Here is a 14,035-nt window from a genome sequence, read left to right as displayed (position 1 = left end):
AAACAGCCAGGGCTCATCGCTTCTCGGCCTTTTGGCTAAGATCAAGTGTAGTATCTGTTCTTATCAGTTTAATATCTGATATGTCCTCTATAAGGGGACAACATATTAAATGGATTTTTAGCACCGGGAGCTGAAAAAGGGGCTTGCCCCGTTCACTCCACGCATCGACCCGGTATTGCAGTGCCGCCGGGAACGGTGCACCCATCTCCTGCCTTGTGAAAAAGCAAATACCGACACAAACAGAGAGTCGGGGTCAAACCCTCTGCTGACTGCCTGACGTCCCTCGCCGAGCCTCATCTGGGCTCCCGCTCTCAAATGACTGTGTATCATCCGTGACCACTGGGGTGGGGGCAGAGCGCAGCTCAGCATCAACAGCCAGATGAAGCCACCCAAAAAAATGCAGCCAGATTCGCACTTTTGACTCGCAGACAGATAGGGAACATTGCCCTACTGCCACCGGTACGTACGGTTAAACGTGCCCTGCACTTTCGCTCCCCTCGTCACAGAGAGTCCGCAAGGGCCTGAGTGTTTGGGACATTTGGTAGCCTGTGTCCAAAAGCCAGGCCTTCATTTCTCCGCGATCCCATTGGATAGAGCCTGTGCTAATGTGGGGAGGGCTAGGGGAATGTGCGTGGCCTGGTATTTGGGACTCCACAAGCAGAGTGAGGCTTACCGTGAGGGTAGTGACCGGGGCGACTAGGCTCCTCGGCCGCTCTCCTGGAGAGGCCTGTACTTACTCGGGTTTCTCTTCATCACGTACAAGCCTTTCGCCTTTTACTAAAGACTTCCGTGGAGAGGAACACCAATGAGTTAAAACTATTTTTGGCAGGCTCTGCCGTGTGGCTGAGCCTCGTGCGTTTGTGAAAAGCAACAAGAAGCTGTCCTTAACAAGATTTAGGCTGCCACCTTGTCGGCTTGGGAGGAGGCGCTGAGAAGCAGCCATTGTTATGCGCGCTTGAAACGACTGCGCCAGGACAAGGGAGAGCTGTTCCAGAATGTGGCCTCTGGAAGCAAACAGCCAGGGCTCATCGCTTCTCGGCCTTTTGGCTAAGATCAAGTGTAGTATCTGTTCTTATCAGTTTAATATCTGATATGTCCTCTATAAGGGGACAACATATTAAATGGATTTTTAGCACCGGGAGCTGAAAAAGGGGCTTGCCCCGTTCACTCCACGCATCGACCCGGTATTGCAGTGCCGCCGGGAACGGTGCACCCATCTCCTGCCTTGTGAAAAAGCAAATACCGACACAAACAGAGAGTCGGGGTCAAACCCTCTGCTGACTGCCTGACGTCCCTCGCCGAGCCTCATCTGGGCTCCCGCTCTCAAATGACTGTGTATCATCCGTGACCACTGGGGTGGGGGCAGAGCGCAGCTCAGCATCAACAGCCAGATGAAGCCACCCAAAAAAATGCAGCCAGATTCGCACTTTTGACTCGCAGACAGATAGGGAACATTGCCCTACTGCCACCGGTACGTACGGTTAAACGTGCCCTGCACTTTCGCTCCCCTCGTCACAGAGAGTCCGCAAGGGCCTGAGTGTTTGGGACACTTGGTAGCCTGTGTCCAAAAGCCAGGCCTTCATTTCTCCGCGATCCCATTGGATAGAGCCTGTGCTAATGTGGGGAGGGCTAGGGGAATGTGCGTGGCCTGGTATTTGGGACTCCACAAGCAGAGTGAGGCTTACCGTGAGGGTAGTGACCGGGGCGACTAGGCTCCTCGGCCGCTCTCCTGGAGAGGCCTGTACTTACTCGGGTTTCTCTTCATCACGTACAAGCCTTTCGCCTTTTACTAAAGACTTCCGTGGAGAGGAACACCAATGAGTTAAAACTATTTTTGGCAGGCTCTGCCGTGTGGCTGAGCCTCGTGCGTTTGTGAAAAGCAACAAGAAGCTGTCCTTAACAAGATTTAGGCTGCCACCTTGTCGGCTTGGGAGGAGGCGCTGAGAAGCAGCCATTGTTATGCGCGCTTGAAACGACTGCGCCAGGACAAGGGAGAGCTGTTCCAGAATGTGGCCTCTGGAAGCAAACAGCCAGGGCTCATCGCTTCTCGGCCTTTTGGCTAAGATCAAGTGTAGTATCTGTTCTTATCAGTTTAATATCTGATATGTCCTCTATAAGGGGACAACATATTAAATGGATTTTTAGCACCGGGAGCTGAAAAAGGGGCTTGCCCCGTTCACTCCACGCATCGACCCGGTATTGCAGTGCCGCCGGGAACGGTGCACCCATCTCCTGCCTTGTGAAAAAGCAAATACCGACACAAACAGAGAGTCGGGGTCAAACCCTCTGCTGACTGCCTGACGTCCCTCGCCGAGCCTCATCTGGGCTCCCGCTCTCAAATGACTGTGTATCATCCGTGACCACTGGGGTGGGGGCAGAGCGCAGCTCAGCATCAACAGCCAGATGAAGCCACCCAAAAAAATGCAGCCAGATTCGCACTTTTGACTCGCAGACAGATAGGGAACATTGCCCTACTGCCACCGGTACGTACGGTTAAACGTGCCCTGCACTTTCGCTCCCCTCGTCACAGAGAGTCCGCAAGGGCCTGAGTGTTTGGGACATTTGGTAGCCTGTGTCCAAAAGCCAGGCCTTCATTTCTCCGCGATCCCATTGGATAGAGCCTGTGCTAATGTGGGGAGGGCTAGGGGAATGTGCGTGGCCTGGTATTTGGGACTCCACAAGCAGAGTGAGGCTTACCGTGAGGGTAGTGACCGGGGCGACTAGGCTCCTCGGCCGCTCTCCTGGAGAGGCCTGTACTTACTCGGGTTTCTCTTCATCACGTACAAGCCTTTCGCCTTTTACTAAAGACTTCCGTGGAGAGGAACACCAATGAGTTAAAACTATTTTTGGCAGGCTCTGCCGTGTGGCTGAGCCTCGTGCGTTTGTGAAAAGCAACAAGAAGCTGTCCTTAACAAGATTTAGGCTGCCACCTTGTCGGCTTGGGAGGAGGCGCTGAGAAGCAGCCATTGTTATGCGCGCTTGAAACGACTGCGCCAGGACAAGGGAGAGCTGTTCCAGAATGTGGCCTCTGGAAGCAAACAGCCAGGGCTCATCGCTTCTCGGCCTTTTGGCTAAGATCAAGTGTAGTATCTGTTCTTATCAGTTTAATATCTGATATGTCCTCTATAAGGGGACAACATATTAAATGGATTTTTAGCACCGGGAGCTGAAAAAGGGGCTTGCCCCGTTCACTCCACGCATCGACCCGGTATTGCAGTGCCGCCGGGAACGGTGCACCCATCTCCTGCCTTGTGAAAAAGCAAATACCGACACAAACAGAGAGTCGGGGTCAAACCCTCTGCTGACTGCCTGACGTCCCTCGCCGAGCCTCATCTGGGCTCCCGCTCTCAAATGACTGTGTATCATCCGTGACCACTGGGGTGGGGGCAGAGCGCAGCTCAGCATCAACAGCCAGATGAAGCCACCCAAAAAAATGCAGCCAGATTCGCACTTTTGACTCGCAGACAGATAGGGAACATTGCCCTACTGCCACCGGTACGTACGGTTAAACGTGCCCTGCACTTTCGCTCCCCTCGTCACAGAGAGTCCGCAAGGGCCTGAGTGTTTGGGACATTTGGTAGCCTGTGTCCAAAAGCCAGGCCTTCATTTCTCCGCGATCCCATTGGATAGAGCCTGTGCTAATGTGGGGAGGGCTAGGGGAATGTGCGTGGCCTGGTATTTGGGACTCCACAAGCAGAGTGAGGCTTACCGTGAGGGTAGTGACCGGGGCGACTAGGCTCCTCGGCCGCTCTCCTGGAGAGGCCTGTACTTACTCGGGTTTCTCTTCATCACGTACAAGCCTTTCGCCTTTTACTAAAGACTTCCGTGGAGAGGAACACCAATGAGTTAAAACTATTTTTGGCAGGCTCTGCCGTGTGGCTGAGCCTCGTGCGTTTGTGAAAAGCAACAAGAAGCTGTCCTTAACAAGATTTAGGCTGCCACCTTGTCGGCTTGGGAGGAGGCGCTGAGAAGCAGCCATTGTTATGCGCGCTTGAAACGACTGCGCCAGGACAAGGGAGAGCTGTTCCAGAATGTGGCCTCTGGAAGCAAACAGCCAGGGCTCATCGCTTCTCGGCCTTTTGGCTAAGATCAAGTGTAGTATCTGTTCTTATCAGTTTAATATCTGATATGTCCTCTATAAGGGGACAACATATTAAATGGATTTTTAGCACCGGGAGCTGAAAAAGGGGCTTGCCCCGTTCACTCCACGCATCGACCCGGTATTGCAGTGCCGCCGGGAACGGTGCACCCATCTCCTGCCTTGTGAAAAAGCAAATACCGACACAAACAGAGAGTCGGGGTCAAACCCTCTGCTGACTGCCTGACGTCCCTCGCCGAGCCTCATCTGGGCTCCCGCTCTCAAATGACTGTGTATCATCCGTGACCACTGGGGTGGGGGCAGAGCGCAGCTCAGCATCAACAGCCAGATGAAGCCACCCAAAAAAATGCAGCCAGATTCGCACTTTTGACTCGCAGACAGATAGGGAACATTGCCCTACTGCCACCGGTACGTACGGTTAAACGTGCCCTGCACTTTCGCTCCCCTCGTCACAGAGAGTCCGCAAGGGCCTGAGTGTTTGGGACACTTGGTAGCCTGTGTCCAAAAGCCAGGCCTTCATTTCTCCGCGATCCCATTGGATAGAGCCTGTGCTAATGTGGGGAGGGCTAGGGGAATGTGCGTGGCCTGGTATTTGGGACTCCACAAGCAGAGTGAGGCTTACCGTGAGGGTAGTGACCGGGGCGACTAGGCTCCTCGGCCGCTCTCCTGGAGAGGCCTGTACTTACTCGGGTTTCTCTTCATCACGTACAAGCCTTTCGCCTTTTACTAAAGACTTCCGTGGAGAGGAACACCAATGAGTTAAAACTATTTTTGGCAGGCTCTGCCGTGTGGCTGAGCCTCGTGCGTTTGTGAAAAGCAACAAGAAGCTGTCCTTAACAAGATTTAGGCTGCCACCTTGTCGGCTTGGGAGGAGGCGCTGAGAAGCAGCCATTGTTATGCGCGCTTGAAACGACTGCGCCAGGACAAGGGAGAGCTGTTCCAGAATGTGGCCTCTGGAAGCAAACAGCCAGGGCTCATCGCTTCTCGGCCTTTTGGCTAAGACTGCGATCGCTTCCTGTTGGTGGTAAAAACTTTTGCCTGTTTGTGGCATTGTGTTTTACTTTCCATTCTCGGGAGGACATTCACCTTATTCCTTGTGGAGAAAATTTCAACTCTATTGTAGTTGTAAATCCTACACCTAAAGGAATTCATTGGCACAGAGTACTGCTTACCTCTACTCTGTTGATTTAACATCTTGTCCAGGCTAAACAAGAAAAGGTAAGTTCGTTTTAATCATTTGCTGGTTTTAACATATTTATTGATCTTAGTCCTATTTATATCGTCTTTGTTTCTTTTTGTTTTGTTTTTTAGACAATTCTTAAGTGTTTTAGTCCTTCTTTTTAATCCTTTCAGTTTGTGGTGCCTCCACCATGTCGGCCAACATTTCCGGCATGCGGAGGCACCACAGTGTCAGATTTACCTTTAAAGAAAATGACCATGGAAAGCCCCTGGGGATGTCCAGAATTGACTTCTCCAGGAGGTTAATCCAAAAAACCCTTAAGTTTGAACCAGAGAATATAAATTGCATTGTTACTCTACCAACGAATAAAGGTTTCGATGTAAGCTTTCGGTCTGCCGCGCTGCTGAGAGAGTTTTGGACACGCTTTGAAAATGTAAAACCCCAGTTTTCCGCTTTTAATGTTGAGAAACTGACTGATAATGCCTCCAAAACCATCATTATCAGAATGTTCAATGAGACCGTGAATGCGGATGACATTTGTTTGTGGCTGGGTAGATACTGCACTGTAAAAGGACAGGCTACCAAAGTGAGAGATGAGGATGGCATTTGGAATTGCGCTTGGAGGGTCCCCATCCAACAATGGCAGGACCCCCAAGGCTTCCAGGGCCTGAAACATCTGCCATCTGTGATAGTTCTGGGAAACAACAGAGGCTACATTCACTACCAGGGCCAGCCCAAGCTGTGCCGCAAGTGTGGTGAGCATGGGCACCTGGCAGAAGCGTGTCAGCAGACTATTTGTGGAAAATGTAGAGAAATTGGGCACACCTTTGAGGAATGTACCAATGGCAGAAAGTGCAATCTTTGTGGAGAAACAACCCACCTCTTCAGAGATTGCCCAAAGTCATTTGCCAACAAACTGAAGGCAGCGAAAACCCCACAAAATGGTGGACAAGAGGAAGCAGTTAGAGAGCTAATTGAAGAAGCTGGGCTGGGAAATTCAAATCTCCCGCCAAATCCTGTGACTGGAAGGCCAGGATCAGGAGAGGCGGGAGAGGGGGAGGGGCCTGCAATTGCCCCACAAATGGAGAGTGGTGAGGAAGATGGGGCAATGCAGGCAGAAGGCGGAGCTTGCTCCGGATATGAAGGAGAGGAGGGGCCTGCAATTGCCCCGCAACTGGAAAGTCTTGAGGAAGATGGGGCAATGCAGGCAAAAGCCGGAGCTTGCTCAGAATGTGAAAATGACCAATCACAGGGCGATAGTGAGGACGCCTCCCTCCCCAACGCCCAGCAGACCAAGAGGCCTATATCAGAATTGTCCTCTGAGTCTCCTGTAGTCTCAGAGAAGAGGGGAAGAGCTGGGAACTACTCAAACAGCCCATCTGTGGAGGAGCCTAGAGTCTTCCCCTCCAATTCTCCAAATGAGGTCTCTTTCCTAACAATAGCTCTGCAATCAACCCCTAAGGACTCAAATCTCAATGCGACCATGCGTCCAAGGCCTACCCCTAGAGTCCGACAGGGGAATGAAGCTCAACCCCGTCACTCTTCACCCATGAGAGTGAAGGAAGAGCTCCGTTCACAAGAAATTTAAATAACTGCTTTTTTTTTAACATTGATAATCCCTTTTAGACTTTTAAGATTTCATACCTGTTAATTTTAACCATACTCATGGCACTCACCTTCTCAACCATCAATGTGAGAAGCGTGAAGTCACGAGTTAGAGCCCAGACTGTTTTATCCTTTCTTAATTCTTTTAAGTCAGATGTGTTTTTAATACAGGAATGTGGCCTGCCATTTTTAAACCACTACAGAGAGTGGGAGGAGCTATGGCCACAAACATCGATGTGGAGCGGATCAAACGCAAACAGAAATGACGGAGTGGCCATTTTAATCAAAAACCCACTGGTTTTGGTGAAGGGCAGCACTGTGGTGAGAGATGGTCGGGCACTTTTAGCACACCTGACTTTTATGGGAAAAGATTTTAACGTCTTAAATATTTATGGCTTTAACGACAGAAATGACAGGTATGATCTTTTAGAAGACTTGCAGTTCCACATGCTAGGTAGGGCACCTTTAGTTGTAGGGGGAGATTTTAATTGTATTTTAAGCAGGAATGATAGGAAGAGAGCAGGTGAAGATTTTAAAGTGGACAAAACCTCAGTTTTATTTCAGGGCATATGCAGGGATTTTAAACTTCTGGACTGTTTTAAAACCATGCATCCCAGAGAAGAGGGCTTCACCTGGTTTAGTGGTGATGGCACCCGAGCCTCTCGCATTGATTACATTTTATCACGTGATTGCCCACCAACTGATGCTAGATTGACACCTGTTTTCTTTTCAGACCACGCAATGCTCTCCTGCACTCTCTCACTCTCTTCGGGTGTGACATCAGGAAGCGGCCTGTGGAAGCTCAACTGCTCCCTTTTAGAAGATAGGGAGTTAGGTAGACAGTATAGAGAGCAGTACCAAGAGTGGCAGACCCTTCAAGACTTCTACGATACACGTGCACACTGGTGGGAAATGGTGAAAGCAAGGACCCAGACTTTCTTTAGACAGGCAGGCAAGAAAAAAAAAGACAGGGACAACAGACGCATGTTGGGACTGCAGAAACGACTCCAGCGGTATTTTAAACTAAACCAACAGGGGATGGATTTTAATGAAGAAATCAAACAAATTAAAACCCAGATGTCAGCCTCAGCAGAAATTAAAAGCAAGGGTGTCATTTTGAGAAGCAAGGAGAGGGAAATAGAGGAAGGAGAGAAGTGCACAAGATACTTTTTTAAGAAAATTATGAATAAAGGGGGGAGTATTTTTAGACTAAGAAAAGAAAATGGGTGCATAGCTGACACCACAGAGGAAATCATAGAAACTGTCGGACATTTTTATAGAGAACTATACAAAGAAAAACACGTTAAGTGGGACACCATGACTGAAGTCTTAGAAGTTATTGACCAAGCAGTAAATGACAGTGAGCTTTTAACCCAAGATTTTAACATTCTCGAGTTAAATAAATGTCTCAAGTCTTTTAAGGCAGGTAAGTCTCCAGGAGAAGATGGGCTCCCTCTGGAATTTTATGTGACGTTCTGGGACATTTTAGCACCTGACTTGCTTGCTGTTTTTATGGATTTTGAAAAACTTGACCGACTTCCTGACAGTTTTAGAGTAGGGATAGTGACTCTCCTTCACAAAGACAAAGACAAGACAGATTTGAAGAACTGGAGACCCATTACACTTTTAAATTTTGATTGTAAACTTTTTAGTAAGGTTTTAGCATCCCGCATGTCTTTGTTTTTAGAAGACCTGATTCACCCTGATCAAGCCTGTGCTGTCCCGGGGAGGAAGATCACCGACAGCCTCGTACTGATCCGAGACACCATCTGTTATGCGAGAGACAGAAACATCCGGCTAGTTGTCCTAAATTTAGATTTTGAGAAAGCCTTTGATCGGATCTCGCACCAGTACCTTTTCCAGGTGCTGCAAAAAATGGGGTTTCCAAGAAGGTTTATAGCCTGGGTGAGAATGCTGTACCAGGGCATTACCAGCAAATTCACTGTTAACGGGCATCTTACAGAAGCAGTGGATATAAACTGCGGTGTCCGTCAGGGTTGTCCGTTATCTGCCCTCCTCTATGTTCTCTGCATAGAACCACTGGCACAGATCTTGAGAAGGGACCAACAAATCAATGGGGTTGGAGCCCCAGGGAGCGGGGGACTGGAGACAAAGTGTTTTTTATACATGGACGACGTGAACATTTTATGCACTGACCTTTTATCTGTCAACAGGACGCTGGACTTGACTGACTGGTTTGGACGGGCCTCTGGGTCAAAACTCAACAGAGGCAAGACCCAAGCCCACTTTTATGGACCGTGGACAGCGACTGAGATGACAGGACTCCCCCTGACTGTGACCCAGACAGACCAAAAGATACTTGGGATCAAATTTGATAGGGAGGGGGGAGGGAAAACAAATTGGCCAGACATTGTAGGGAAAGTCAGGCAGAGACTAGGGTACTGGAGACTTAGAAGACTGACAATGGAAGGAAAGGTTTTAATCATCAAAGCTGTGATTTTACCTTTGCTTTTACTCATCAGTTCTGTTTTTTTCCCACCTAGAAGAGTGCTTTTAGACTTGGAAAGAGCCATCTTTTATTTCCTGTGGGGCTCCAAGTGGGAACGTCTGAGGAGATATGTGATGAAGAAGCCGAAGGAGAAAGGAGGAAAAGGAGTCCCGGACCTGTACTTGTTTTTAGGGAGCAGATACACAGCACTACACATCACAACCGCCACAGCCCCATCCAGAAACCCCAAAACAACAGCAATGACACGGTTCTGGATGGGGTCCTACCTCAGACGATTAAAAATTTTACCCAATGATCTTAAAGTACCTGTGTCTTTTAACCTGCCACCAACCTACGCTTTTATCCAGACATTTTTAAGGCATTTTAACCTTGAGCAGGAGGAGTTGAAAGTTTTAACCAACCACCGTTCTGTCATTTCTGTTGTGCAGGAGCAGGAACCAGTGAGTCCAGTGCGCGGGCTCGCATTGGGCGAGCCTTCAGCAGTATGGTGCAACGTGAACCATTCCGCTCTTCCAAACAGACTCCGGGACCTGTCATGGATGGTGGCTCACGAGATCCTCCCAGTCAGGTCCGTAATGCACTCCCGGGGCTTGTCCACACATTCAACTTGTCCCCGACCAGGTTGTGGCGCGCCCGAGTCGGTGAGGCATTTGCTCTGGGAGTGCAGCGCTGCCGTAGAACAGTGGGCAACGGCCGGCTCCTTGCAATTCCCGTACTTGCCAGCAAGGGAGGTCCTTACAGCACAGCTGGTGCTGTATGGGGTGGGCCAAAAACAATTGCCAGCATGCGACTTCCCCAAGCAGTGGCTTACCCTAGCCGCCATAAAAGACGCCATATGGACCTCCAGAAACTTGCTGGCAAGGAAGCACATGCAGATCCCCCCCGTGGCTGCGATCCGGATGGCCGCAGCGACGGTCCAAGCAGCCGAAGCTGCAGGCGGCAGGCCAAGGACACAGCCACAAAGAAGAATCGCATTTGTGCCCATTCGGACGAAGGAGCCGGAGCCACACAAAAGAAGTTCAAAGCAGCGGCGGCCTGACTCTCCGGGTGAGGCAGGTGGGAAGGAGCAACAGGGCGAAGGTCTCCTCTGAGCACCAAGAAAGGATTCCGAGAGACCAAATCTGTTTGGGAGAGCGGAATGACTTATCCTTGGTAGGGAATCACTATGCTCCTGCACAGCAATGGAGTTGGAAGGGAGGATTTTTACCGAAGCACTCCCCATTTGTTTTTGTTTTTTTTGTTTTTTTTTAAAGACATTTTAAAATGGACACTCAAAACACACAGACATGCACAAAATGTATAATTTTTAACTTGTGAGAAATCTCATCTGTAATACCTCTGACGACAGTGTTTTGAATATTTAAATATGGTCTTACCTGTTGCACCATTGTATTGATTGATTTCTTGTATTTTAAAAGGTAATTTGTATGTCTTAACTCTGGGTTTTATGTGAAATTACTATGAAATGAGTGTCAATAAATATTTTCGAAAGAAAAAAATCTGTTCTTATCAGTTTAATATCTGATATGTCCTCTATAAGGGGACAACATATTAAATGGATTTTTAGCACCGGGAGCTGAAAAAGGGGCTTGCCCCGTTCACTCCACGCATCGACCCGGTATTGCAGTGCCGCCGGGAACGGTGCACCCATCTCCTGCCTTGTGAAAAAGCAAATACCGACACAAACAGAGAGTCGGGGTCAAACCCTCTGCTGACTGCCTGACGTCCCTCGCCGAGCCTCATCTGGGCTCCCGCTCTCAAATGACTGTGTATCATCCGTGACCACTGGGGTGGGGGCAGAGCGCAGCTCAGCATCAACAGCCAGATGAAGCCACCCAAAAAAATGCAGCCAGATTCGCACTTTTGACTCGCAGACAGATAGGGAACATTGCCCTACTGCCACCGGTACGTACGGTTAAACGTGCCCTGCACTTTCGCTCCCCTCGTCACAGAGAGTCCGCAAGGGCCTGAGTGTTTGGGACATTTGGTAGCCTGTGTCCAAAAGCCAGGCCTTCATTTCTCCGCGATCCCATTGGATAGAGCCTGTGCTAATGTGGGGAGGGCTAGGGGAATGTGCGTGGCCTGGTATTTGGGACTCCACAAGCAGAGTGAGGCTTACCGTGAGGGTAGTGACCGGGGCGACTAGGCTCCTCGGCCGCTCTCCTGGAGAGGCCTGTACTTACTCGGGTTTCTCTTCATCACGTACAAGCCTTTCGCCTTTTACTAAAGACTTCCGTGGAGAGGAACACCAATGAGTTAAAACTATTTTTGGCAGGCTCTGCCGTGTGGCTGAGCCTCGTGCGTTTGTGAAAAGCAACAAGAAGCTGTCCTTAACAAGATTTAGGCTGCCACCTTGTCGGCTTGGGAGGAGGCGCTGAGAAGCAGCCATTGTTATGCGCGCTTGAAACGACTGCGCCAGGACAAGGGAGAGCTGTTCCAGAATGTGGCCTCTGGAAGCAAACAGCCAGGGCTCATCGCTTCTCGGCCTTTTGGCTAAGATCAAGTGTAGTATCTGTTCTTATCAGTTTAATATCTGATATGTCCTCTATAAGGGGACAACATATTAAATGGATTTTTAGCACCGGGAGCTGAAAAAGGGGCTTGCCCCGTTCACTCCACGCATCGACCCGGTATTGCAGTGCCGCCGGGAACGGTGCACCCATCTCCTGCCTTGTGAAAAAGCAAATACCGACACAAACAGAGAGTCGGGGTCAAACCCTCTGCTGACTGCCTGACGTCCCTCGCCGAGCCTCATCTGGGCTCCCGCTCTCAAATGACTGTGTATCATCCGTGACCACTGGGGTGGGGGCAGAGGGCAGCTCAGCATCAACAGCCAGATGAAGCCACCCAAAAAAATGCAGCCAGATTCGCACTTTTGACTCGCAGACAGATAGGGAACATTGCCCTAATGCCAACCGGTACGTACGGTTAAACGTGCCCTGCACTTTCGCTCCCCTCGTCACAGAGAGTCCGCAAGGGCCTGAGTGTTTGGGACATTTGATAGCCTGTGTCCAAAAGCCAGGCCTTCATTTCTCCGCGATCCCATTGGATAGAGCCTGTGCTAATGTGGGGAGGGCTAGGGGAATGTGCGTGGCCTGGTATTTGGGACTCCACAAGCAGAGTGAGGCTTACCGTGAGGGTAGTGACCGGGGCGACTAGGCTCCTCGGCCGCTCTCCTGGAGAGGCCTGTACTTACTCGGGTTTCTCTTCATCACGTACAAGCCTTTCGCCTTTTACTAAAGACTTCCGTGGAGAGGAACACCAATGAGTTAAAACTATTTTTGGCAGGCTCTGCCGTGTGGCTGAGCCTCGTGCGTTTGTGAAAAGCAACAAGAAGCTGTCCTTAACAAGATTTAGGCTGCCACCTTGTCGGCTTGGGAGGAGGCGCTGAGAAGCAGCCATTGTTATGCGCGCTTGAAACGACTGCGCCAGGACAAGGGAGAGCTGTTCCAGAATGTGGCCTCTGGAAGCAAACAGCCAGGGCTCATCGCTTCTCGGCCTTTTGGCTAAGATCAAGTGTAGTATCTGTTCTTATCAGTTTAATATCTGATATGTCCTCTATAAGGGGACAACATATTAAATGGATTTTTAGCACCGGGAGCTGAAAAAGGGGCTTGCCCCGTTCACTCCACGCATCGACCCGGTATTGCAGTGCCGCCGGGAACGGTGCACCCATCTCCTGCCTTGTGAAAAAGCAAATACCGACACAAACAGAGAGTCGGGGTCAAACCCTCTGCTGACTGCCTGACGTCCCTCGCCGAGCCTCATCTGGGCTCCCGCTCTCAAATGACTGTGTATCATCCGTGACCACTGGGGTGGGGGCAGAGCGCAGCTCAGCATCAACAGCCAGATGAAGCCACCCAAAAAAATGCAGCCAGATTCGCACTTTTGACTCGCAGACAGATAGGGAACATTGCCCTACTGCCACCGGTACGTACGGTTAAACGTGCCCTGCACTTTCGCTCCCCTCGTCACAGAGAGTCCGCAAGGGCCTGAGTGTTTGGGACATTTGATAGCCTGTGTCCAAAAGCCAGGCCTTCATTTCTCCGCGATCCCATTGGATAGAGCCTGTGCTAATGTGGGGAGGGCTAGGGGAATGTGCGTGGCCTGGTATTTGGGACTCCACAAGCAGAGTGAGGCTTACCGTGAGGGTAGTGACCGGGGCGACTAGGCTCCTCGGCCGCTCTCCTGGAGAGGCCTGTACTTACTCGGGTTTCTCTTCATCACGTACAAGCCTTTCGCCTTTTACTAAAGACTTCCGTGGAGAGGAACACCAATGAGTTAAAACTATTTTTGGCAGGCTCTGCCGTGTGGCTGAGCCTCGTGCGTTTGTGAAAAGCAACAAGAAGCTGTCCTTAACAAGATTTAGGCTGCCACCTTGTCGGCTTGGGAGGAGGCGCTGAGAAGCAGCCATTGTTATGCGCGCTTGAAACGACTGCGCCAGGACAAGGGAGAGCTGTTCCAGAATGTGGCCTCTGGAAGCAAACAGCCAGGGCTCATCGCTTCTCGGCCTTTTGGCTAAGATCAAGTGTAGTATCTGTTCTTATCACGTGGACGAAGGAGCCGGAGCCACACAAAAGAAGTTCAAAGCAGCGGCGGCCTGACTCTCCGGGTGAGGCAGGTGGGAAGGAGCAACAGGGCGAAGGTCTCCTCTGAGCACCAAGAAAGGATTCCGAGAGAC

At 50.3% G+C, this 14,035-nt stretch overlaps 15 non-coding genes and 2 pseudogenes across 15 annotated transcripts; all 17 read left to right on the top strand.

Moving 5' to 3' along the window:
* The first annotated feature begins 15 nt into the window (after nt 1–15).
* Nucleotides 16–206, top strand: LOC139293751 (U2 spliceosomal RNA). Its single transcript, XR_011598336.1, has one exon. It is a non-coding gene; the product is annotated as a U2 spliceosomal RNA (small nuclear RNA).
* Nucleotides 207–733: 527 nt separating this feature from the next.
* Nucleotides 734–850, top strand: LOC139293156 (U5 spliceosomal RNA). The gene has a single exon (XR_011597779.1). It is a non-coding gene; the product is annotated as a U5 spliceosomal RNA (small nuclear RNA).
* A 177-nt stretch (nt 851–1,027) lies between these two features.
* LOC139293750 (U2 spliceosomal RNA) lies at nt 1,028–1,218 on the top strand. The gene has a single exon (XR_011598335.1). It is a non-coding gene; the product is annotated as a U2 spliceosomal RNA (small nuclear RNA).
* Nucleotides 1,219–1,745: 527 nt separating this feature from the next.
* LOC139293154 (U5 spliceosomal RNA) lies at nt 1,746–1,862 on the top strand. The gene has a single exon (XR_011597777.1). It is a non-coding gene; the product is annotated as a U5 spliceosomal RNA (small nuclear RNA).
* A 177-nt stretch (nt 1,863–2,039) lies between these two features.
* LOC139293748 (U2 spliceosomal RNA) lies at nt 2,040–2,230 on the top strand. The gene has a single exon (XR_011598333.1). It is a non-coding gene; the product is annotated as a U2 spliceosomal RNA (small nuclear RNA).
* Nucleotides 2,231–2,757: 527 nt separating this feature from the next.
* LOC139293153 (U5 spliceosomal RNA) lies at nt 2,758–2,874 on the top strand. The gene has a single exon (XR_011597776.1). It is a non-coding gene; the product is annotated as a U5 spliceosomal RNA (small nuclear RNA).
* Nucleotides 2,875–3,051: 177 nt separating this feature from the next.
* On the top strand, nt 3,052–3,242 carry LOC139293747 (U2 spliceosomal RNA). Its single transcript, XR_011598332.1, has one exon. It is a non-coding gene; the product is annotated as a U2 spliceosomal RNA (small nuclear RNA).
* A 527-nt stretch (nt 3,243–3,769) lies between these two features.
* On the top strand, nt 3,770–3,886 carry LOC139293152 (U5 spliceosomal RNA). The gene has a single exon (XR_011597775.1). It is a non-coding gene; the product is annotated as a U5 spliceosomal RNA (small nuclear RNA).
* A 177-nt stretch (nt 3,887–4,063) lies between these two features.
* On the top strand, nt 4,064–4,254 carry LOC139293746 (U2 spliceosomal RNA). Its single transcript, XR_011598331.1, has one exon. It is a non-coding gene; the product is annotated as a U2 spliceosomal RNA (small nuclear RNA).
* A 527-nt stretch (nt 4,255–4,781) lies between these two features.
* On the top strand, nt 4,782–4,898 carry LOC139293151 (U5 spliceosomal RNA). The gene has a single exon (XR_011597774.1). It is a non-coding gene; the product is annotated as a U5 spliceosomal RNA (small nuclear RNA).
* A 5,935-nt stretch (nt 4,899–10,833) lies between these two features.
* On the top strand, nt 10,834–11,006 carry LOC139293063 (U2 spliceosomal RNA; annotated as a pseudogene).
* A 527-nt stretch (nt 11,007–11,533) lies between these two features.
* On the top strand, nt 11,534–11,650 carry LOC139293150 (U5 spliceosomal RNA). Its single transcript, XR_011597773.1, has one exon. It is a non-coding gene; the product is annotated as a U5 spliceosomal RNA (small nuclear RNA).
* Nucleotides 11,651–11,827: 177 nt separating this feature from the next.
* Nucleotides 11,828–12,018, top strand: LOC139293745 (U2 spliceosomal RNA). Its single transcript, XR_011598330.1, has one exon. It is a non-coding gene; the product is annotated as a U2 spliceosomal RNA (small nuclear RNA).
* A 528-nt stretch (nt 12,019–12,546) lies between these two features.
* Nucleotides 12,547–12,663, top strand: LOC139293149 (U5 spliceosomal RNA). The gene has a single exon (XR_011597772.1). It is a non-coding gene; the product is annotated as a U5 spliceosomal RNA (small nuclear RNA).
* A 177-nt stretch (nt 12,664–12,840) lies between these two features.
* Nucleotides 12,841–13,031, top strand: LOC139293744 (U2 spliceosomal RNA). The gene has a single exon (XR_011598329.1). It is a non-coding gene; the product is annotated as a U2 spliceosomal RNA (small nuclear RNA).
* Nucleotides 13,032–13,558: 527 nt separating this feature from the next.
* LOC139293147 (U5 spliceosomal RNA) lies at nt 13,559–13,675 on the top strand. The gene has a single exon (XR_011597771.1). It is a non-coding gene; the product is annotated as a U5 spliceosomal RNA (small nuclear RNA).
* A 177-nt stretch (nt 13,676–13,852) lies between these two features.
* On the top strand, nt 13,853–13,964 carry LOC139293086 (U2 spliceosomal RNA; annotated as a pseudogene).
* The last annotated feature ends 71 nt before the right edge of the window (nt 13,965–14,035 follow it).

Source organism: Enoplosus armatus, chromosome 11 (genome assembly GCF_043641665.1).
Source record: "Enoplosus armatus isolate fEnoArm2 chromosome 11, fEnoArm2.hap1, whole genome shotgun sequence".
Taxonomy (NCBI): Eukaryota; Metazoa; Chordata; class Actinopteri; order Centrarchiformes; family Enoplosidae; genus Enoplosus; species Enoplosus armatus.
This window is presented reverse-complemented; position numbering and strand designations above follow the sequence as displayed.